The sequence below is a fragment of the Erinaceus europaeus genome, chromosome 4 (assembly GCF_950295315.1).
Source record: "Erinaceus europaeus chromosome 4, mEriEur2.1, whole genome shotgun sequence".
In the NCBI taxonomy this organism is placed as follows: domain Eukaryota; kingdom Metazoa; phylum Chordata; class Mammalia; order Eulipotyphla; family Erinaceidae; genus Erinaceus; species Erinaceus europaeus.
In genome coordinates, this window is record NC_080165.1 from 32,806,066 (window position 1) to 32,814,742 (window position 8,677).

The 8,677-nt window shown below is 40.9% G+C and overlaps 1 long non-coding RNA gene across 2 annotated transcripts in view; it reads left to right on the forward strand.

Annotated features, from left to right (window-relative positions):
- LOC132538028 (uncharacterized) overlaps positions 1-6,790 on the forward strand; it is a 31,518-nt gene extending 24,728 nt beyond the window's left edge. For both annotated transcript variants that reach the window (XR_009549440.1, XR_009549439.1), the window contains one exon: positions 6,735-6,790. This is a non-coding gene — a long non-coding RNA (uncharacterized LOC132538028). The remainder of the gene's footprint in view (positions 1-6,734) is intronic.
- Positions 6,791-8,677: the final 1,887 nt, after the last annotated feature.

Here is an 8,677-nt window from a genome sequence, read left to right on the forward strand (position 1 = left end):
GGGAAAAAGAAGTTAACACAGTGATATCAAGCCAGTATCATGACCCTCTGCTGCTTATGGCTCCACTCACTCTGATCTGTATGATAACATGGCATGAAAAAGTTGGCTGAGGGGGTCTGCTGGTTAGCGCAGTGGGTTAAATGCATGTGGCACAAAGCACAAGGACCAGAGTAAGGATCCCTGGCTCTCCACCTGCAGGGGGGTTACTTCACAAGTGGGGAAGCAGGTCTGCAAGTGTCTTTCTCTCCCCTGTCTTCCCCTTCTCAGTTTTTCTCTGTGCTATCCAACAACAGCAGTAACAACAACAACAAGGGAAAAAAAAAATGAGGGAAATGGCCTCCAGGAGCAGTGGATTCCTAGTGCAGGCACCCAGCCCCAGTGATAACCTTGGAGGCAAAAAAAAAAAAAAAAAAGTTGGCTGAAACCTTCCTTGAAGTTTCTCTCACAACGATGACCATGACATTCCTATGAGCATCAGTGCACAAAGATCTTAACCGAGTTCCTACTTGGTGTAGAGCTTTGTGTTAGAGAGAAAAACATGTCAAGAATATTCTGATAGACATTTCAATTCTCGTATAGTGTAGAGTTACACTGTCAGGCTGGATAACTAGCTCAGTGGGTAGGACAGCTTCTGTGCCATGTATGTGGTCCAGGTTCAAGTTTGGGCACCACACGGGAGTACTCTGGAACCAGAGACAGCTCTAGTGCTGTGAAGTTTCTCCATCTCTCTCTCTCTCTGAATGAAAAAGTGGACTGAGAGTAGCAAAATTGCATAGGTTTCAGGGTTCATTAGAAACAACAACAACCACAAATATACACATCCTATCAAGAATCACCAATGTAACCACTACAGTATATCAGCATCTGCTTCACACAGTGTTATAAAGAAGATGATTACTGAGAAACTTACATTGGGACACATCTCTTTCATGCTCCTCATCTTTTAAAAATAAATATTCATCATTTTCTTTATTTTGTAAAAAAATTCATATTGATACCCATGCATATGTAAATCTTCCATGGAAAGGGAGACATGTGTTTAGTCAGAAAAATCACGTCAGTATTGAAATGACTGTTAGAATAGCAGAGGTTACCATCTAATGTCCGCAGGGTAGAGATGTTGCAGGCAAATTTGTGCACCATGATCAAATCAGACTCCAAATATAAAATGACTTTTTACTTACAAGGATACTGGAACCATGGAAATATGTTTGTTTTCGACAAGGACTCCTTTTTAAGATGCACACTTGGGGCCTTTGAAATACAGTGTGCCTGTTTTGACATGCACTAGACTCAGACCCAAGCCCCGCTCCCACTTTATCAGAGGAAGCTTTGATGCTGTGATATCTTTCCCTTTCTGGCTCTGGATCTCTCTTTCTATCTGAAAAAGTGACCTCAGTATAGTGAAACCTTAGTGATGACAAAACTACAACAAACCCTTGTCATGTTGGGGAGAATGTTGTGTATCATGCTTATTGCAAAGTGAAGGAGCTTCATGATAAGTCATTCCTTTTTTAAATAAAAGTTTATTTATTTATAGACTTTAATTTTTTTTCCAGAGCACTGCTTAGCTCTGGCTTATGGTGGGGGTTGGAATCTTTGACCTCAGAGCGTCAAGCATGAGAGTCTGTTTGAATAACCATTATGCTATCTCCCCACCTATCAGCTATTCTTTTTTTTTCCCTTTTTCTTCTTATATAGAGATGGAGAGATAGAGAAGCAGAGCAAGAGTGAGAGCAGGATATATATATATATATATATATGGAGAGAGAGAGAGAGAGAAAGAGAGGTCAGGCTTAAGCTTGGGTTGTACACATGACAAAGCAGCACACCATCCATGTGAGCTATTTTATTGGCCTTCTTTATCTTATATCAGAGGAAACCGGTTGTTCAAAGCTGTAGCAATTGGGGACTGGGTGGTGATGCACCTGGTTGAACACAAATGTTACAATGTGCAAGGACCTGGATCAAGCCCCCAGTACTCACCTACAGGAAGAAAACGTTGTGAGTGGTGAATCAGGGCTGCAGCTGTCTCTCTGCCTTTCTCCCTCTCTATTTCCCCCTTCCCTCTCAATTTCTGTCTGTCTCTATCCAATAAATGAACAAAGTTAATGAAAATTTAAAAAAAAACTGTAGCAATTGGTGCCACCTCGGTCTTTGCTCTAGGATACTATGTGCCTAATGTGAAGAATTAAAAATGGACAGAAATATAACAAGCTAATATTACATGCCTATTATCAACCCATTCCTCAAAAGGTTTAAAATAAGCTTTAGAACTCTTATAAACTAATACTTACACCCAAACAAATAATGCCTAGTAAAAAGACACAATCCCTACCATCTGATTTTTGCACAAACATTTCCTTAATGTCCCATGATAGTCCTAGGAGTAATCAAGTCAGGTATCATTGTCTCAGCCACAGAGAATAAATTAGAACTCAGAGTTGCTGTCAGGTGTGAAAGCAGCAAAGCTAATGGCCAGGGCTCAAGCTGCACTTCCATCTAGAGTCAGGAGTCCAGACAGGCTGGAGCAGGGCTATTTAAGGGCTTTCTTTTGGTTGTTGTTGGATTTATGGATTTGCAAGTGCATTCAGCCAAGCTGTAACTGTGCCACTTAATTGCAACAGAATTAATTTGATAAAACTACAGGGGGTTGAGACCTTCAGAATTTTCTGTTTCTATGAATGCCAAGAAAGGTGGTAATGAAGAGTTAAAGTGAAAATGGAAAGAAAATTATCTGAAATAGCTGACCAAGGGAATACAAACAATATCCATAAAAAAGTAGTTTCTAAATTCCAGAGGGCAGGTATATCATTGACTCATGCAATTGTTTAACACTAATTAACCACTAATTTCTTCCTTTCTTTCAATATCTCTTCCTTCCTTCCTTCCTTCCTCCCTCCCTCCCTCCCTTCCTTCCTTCCTTCCTTCCTTCCTTCCTTCCTTCCTCTCTCTCTCTCTTCTTTTCTTTCTTTCTTTCTTTCTTTCTTTCTTTCTTTCTTTCTTTCTTTCTTTCTTTCTTTCTTTCTTCTCCAACAGTCTCCTTCTGAGGCAAAATTCTCTAGCTGCCAGATCTGAAGTGAGTCCACACCAATCAATATCAATCTGCTGCCAAATGTTATTAAATATCTCTTTGATACCTATTTACAACTAGGAAAATAATTTCACTGCCAGGGGATTGTAAATGTGTGAAAGGAACCCCTGACAGCTTACCTCACTCACTGTCTGCAGCCTGCGTCTGCTGCTGAGGGTGCAGACTAAGATGAAGGACATAATTAAGAAAACATATGAAGGCTAGCACTGGGCTTGAGATTAATTAGCTGTGCGTCAATAATCTCATCAATATCCGATTAACAAATGACACATTGCCCAATGAAACATATTGATTCATGCACCCTCCTCGCTGTTAATAAATTGAAGCTGCTTTGCTAAATGAGAAAGCTGACAAAATAATAGGCTGCTAATACTGCTCTACTATTGTGATAAAAAACATAAAATTAGCCTGAAGTATACCGTACTTAATTTAGGAGGACTGTCAGTCCACTTATGAAGCTTGTTAATGAATGAGAAGGAAAGGGGAAAAGTGTGAGTAAGTTACTGGGAATGACTGGGAGAATTTCCCAGGGGCAGGCAATGAAAAGCAAAACATGCATATAGATGGCCTGGAACACACATCTTTTTTGAGTTGATATATGCGGGGGGGCATATTTTTCTTTTTTCCCCCCACTAATACACCATTCTAATAACAAAAGAATTCTAAGATTTTGGAGGTAATCGTTTAATATTTATTAATTTGCCTCCAGGGTTATCGCTGGGGCTCAGTGCCTGCACCATGAATCCACTGCTCTTGTGGCCATTTTTTCCCCTTGTTTTTTAAAAATTTATTTTATTTGTTATTTTTAGATAGGACAGAGAGAAACTGGGAGGGAAGGGGAAGATAGAGAGAAAGAGAGACAGAGAGACACCTGCAGACCTACTTCACCACTTGTGAAGCTACCTCCCTTCAGGGGGCTCAAACTGGGATCCTTATGCTGGTCTTTGTACTATGTGCACTTGACCCAGTGTGCTGTCGCCAGACCCCCTCCTTTAATATTTATCTATGAGACTACACAGTGTATATGAAGGATCATTGTCTTTGGTCTCTATTGTTTCAGGACTATGTAATGCAGTAGGGAGTACCTGGTTGGAGACAGATTTGTTCACATATAAGTTTCTGGTGAAGTGTGTGTGTGCATGTGTGCATGTGTGTGTGCATTTCCTGTATACACCATCAGTCAGAATGACCTGGTCCACTGCGGTCTATCTCTTGATGACCCACCGGCACTGTTGCCCATGTCATCCTCCTTTGTCACCTGTGCACACTAGGTGCTTTCAGGGCCTGTTTTCTGAGGCTAGCATTTTCAAACCAGCCTGGCCCATCCTGCTGTGTGTGAGGCAGGAGTGAGAATTTATTTTCTCTTTAGCCCATGCCAGAGAGGTGGTAATAGGGTTGGGTAGGAGGGAACAAGGTGATAATGGTGGAGGTGAGGGCTCACAGAATGAGGGGGACCCATTGTGTGTGTATGTATGTGTGTGTGTGTGTGTGTCTGTCTCTCTCTGTCTCTCTCTGTCTCTGTCTCTCTCTCTATGTGTGTGTGTGGTCAGGAGGGACACAGAGCCCTGCAGATGTGTGAAGAGAAGGCTCTGCTAATGAGCAGCCTCCATATCCATCACAGTACTTCTCTTGAGGACTATCAGGGAGTGTCGTCAGGAGCCCTGGGGCATGGGAACCCCTTCTGAGGAGATAGTTAAGAGCGCAGAAGTTTCTGCTTACAGAAAATTTGTTCTCATAACACTCAGCTCCAGGAAAACACAGAGACGAAGCTCATCTCCCTTAGGTCATCAGGGTCTGATAGGACAACTGGGTTGATTAGAAGCTATTCCTGTTCTGTATATAGTAAGGTCCCAGCCTTTGTCATATTTCCAGAAAAAAGACACAGAGGAGACAGCTTTTTCAGAGAATTTCAGAGAAAACTTTCCAGGTTAAGTCTAGCCTCCTGTACTTTGTCTTAGAATTCTTGGGTGCTCATAATCTAAATCCCTTTGTGGAGGGTCAGGCAGTTGTACCTGATGTACTTTTTTTTTTTTTTAAGAAAAATCAAGACATGGACACAGCCAAGAGTGCATTAGCCAAAGCTTTGTACTTTGCTGTTAGGAAGATGTGAGTATGAACAAATGCTAAGGGTTCTGTGCTTGGGTTCTTTGCTAACAAGGTTGGACTAGATCTTCCTCAGAACATCTAATAGTGCCCCCACTTGGAGAACTTTATAGGGATATTTGTGCATATCATTGTGCCAGTAACTACTATGGTAGGAACAATTTTAAGTACAAACATTATTGAAAAATAGCAAAAGGACTTCTCATATCAAGTTAACTGTATTTTCCAGAAATTCCAAAGTGTGTGTGTGTGTGTCTGTGTGTGTGTGTGAGAGAGAGAGAGAGAGAGAGAGAGAGAGAGAGAGAGAGAGAAAGAGAGAAAGAGAGAGAGAAAGGGAGAAAGAGAGAGAGAAAGGGAGAAAGAGAGAGAATATTTAGTTTCTTACTGGTGTCCAGATGAGCATCTGCATTTCCTTAGGGGGTCTCTATCTTGATAAGTAGTTTGAGAAGAGCTGGGTCTTCAAGTTTCATTAACTCTAATTAGTGATCAGAAGGGAATATAAATCAATAATTTTCATTAGATGTCAGGAAATACATTGGAGCCTATTTCCTCTATGTCTAAGCTTTTGCTTTGAATAAAATAAGCATATTTGAGTAGATCTGTTCTTTTCTTTTTAAAGAAAAACACACAAAAAAGTCTTTGGAATATAAATTTGTCAATTTTTTAAAACCTGGTAACCACATTATGTGAATAAATTCTTAAGGACTTAACTAGTTAAAAAAGAGAATTTGTTATGCCACTGGGGAGAAATCATTTTTTGTTAGTGATTTAATATTGATTTACAAAATTATGAGATAATATGGGTATGATTCCACACAGTTCCTACCACAAGACTTCTGTGTCCCCACTGGGGAGAAGTCTTATGGTACATGCATACATACATCTATCTATCCCCCGTACTCCTAACGGCAACTGTGACTATGTTTAATAAAGAAATGTCATTAAGTATTAGTAACTCATATCATTGTTATCTTTTTTAGAAATTTTTCTATTAGTGACTTAGTAATGATTGACAAGATTGTAGGATAAGAGGGGTACAATGCTATACAAATCTCACCACCAGAGTTGTTTCCTAGCCCCTCCATTGAAAACTTCCCTATTCTTTATCCCTCTGGGAGTAAGGACCCAGGATCATTATGGGGTGCAGAAGGTAGAAGGTCTGGCTTCTGTAATTGCTTCTCTGCTGAACCTGGACATTAGCAGGTTGATCCATACCCCCAGCCTGTTTCTATCTTTCCCTGTTGGGATAGGGCTCTGAGGAGGTGAGGTGCCAGAACACATTGATGAGCTTTCTGCCTAAGGAAGTCAGAAAAGCATCATGGTAGCATCTGCAATGTAGTGGCTGAAAAGTGGTAAGATATAAAGCAGGAAAAATTGTTTCATAATCAGGAACATAAAGGTAAGATAGCTGAATAGGGCAAGAGATTGGCATACTTTTTAAAAAAATATTTATTTATTCATTTCCCCTTTTTGTTGCCCTTGTTGTTTTATTGTTGTAATTATTGTTGTCGTTATTGATGTCTTCGTTGTTGGATAGGACAGAGAGAAATGGAGAGAGGAGGGGAAGACAGAGACGGGGAGAGAAAGATAGACACCCGCAGACCTGCTTCACCGGAGATTGGCATACTTTAATGATGGCTCTTTAGTCACTACCAGGCCAACCCATCACCTGAAGCCCTAGTTAGGGACACACACAGACATGATGGGCCTAGACCTCTAACAGATCCCTCTTGCCACTGTCACTAGCCATCTCCATCAGGAACAACATAGGAACCTTGCCCTCAATGTGGATCAATAATGGTAGGCGATGTTCCATTCCCTCAAGGGAGGTTGGATAACATACTCTACCTACCACCCGAGGAAGATGGGTCTTAAAATTAGTGCAGCCTGGAATGTTCCTAGCTGTGACCACAGAATGTGAGCTTAGACCTACAGGGATGCGGAGGTTACATAAGCTCCTTAGCTGAATATGGGCCCTAGATGAAATTGATGGGTTTATAGTTAACAATATTTATATACTTTCCTCATATTTGGGAGCTATTCTCTTCCCTGATCCAGCTTTCTAGTCCTTTTTCCAACTATGACATCATCTCCCCAAACAATACCTTGGGTCCACCTGCATACTGGATGTCTGGCTCAGGCAAAAACTAGTAAAGTCATGGGCCTCTTGGAATATACCTAAAATAGACCTACTAGCTTTTTCCAGAAATGGAGGCCCCAAGTCTTCATCTGCAATATTCTTGTCCTTAATTAGGTTCATGATTAGTCAATGATTCATTCTGCTTCATATCTTAACACTTTTTCAGCCACCAGGTTCCAGATGCTATCATGATGCCAACTTGACTTCCCTGGGCAGACAACCCCACCAATGTGTCCTGGAGCCCCACCTCTCCAGAACCCTACCCCACTAGGGAGAGAAAGAGACAGGTTGGGAGTATGGATGTACCTGCCAGTGCCTATGTTCAGTGAGGAAGCAATTACAAAAGCCAGACCTCCCACCTTCTGCACCCCACAATGATCCTGAGTCCATATTCCCAGAGGGGACTAGAAACAGAGTTTTGGTGGTGGAATTGTACCCCTCTTATCCTATGGTCTTGTCAATATTTCCATTCTATAAATAAAAAATAAAAACAAGAATACGCTAGGTTTGGGGCCAAGTGTTGGCACATCTGGTTGAACACGCAAAGACCCTGGTTCAACCCCCTAGACCCCCACCTGCATGGGGAAAGCTTTGCAAGTGGTGAAGTAGTTCTGCAGGTATATTTCTGTTTCTCTCCCTCTCTATTACTCCCTTCTTTATCACTTTCTGGTTGTCTCTATCCAGTAAATAAATATAATAAGAAATTAAAAAACAAACAAACAAAGAATTGAACAAATGGAACTAAAGGTCTTCATGTGGGAAGAAGCTAGGAAGTCTATTTTACATCTATTCCAAGGGGCCCATGACTTTACTAATTTTTGCCTGAGCCCAATAACTAACATGCAGGCGGGTTAAAAGTATTGTCTAAGAAGATGGTGTCAGAATAGGGAATAGGACTATAAAGCTGGATCAGTCATTGTTAGCTTCTAACATATATTTTTATCCTAACTATGTTAATTCACTATTAGGCTTGTATGTTAAATTATGAAATGCAACTTCCAAAGAGATAGCTAAAGATCAGGGAGTTAGTGTAACTTGCCCAGCATCACCCTAAGATAGTGGTTAGACCTGAATCTACTTTAGATGGATTCAAATCCCACAGTTTTCAGCACTGTTGTATTCTGTCTTCAATGTGTCCTTTGCTTTGTGCCTGGCAGGGACTGTCAATGACAGACATTGACCACAGGTGGTTTAAGGAGATGCCAATGATGTTGTCAATGAATCTCATTCTCATGGGACCAGACACTTCACTGGAGCATTTTGCCTAACCTCTGATGGAATGAGTCAGTATGTAAAAAGTACAACTTCTGGTGCCAGTATGATATCTTTAAATTTACCGG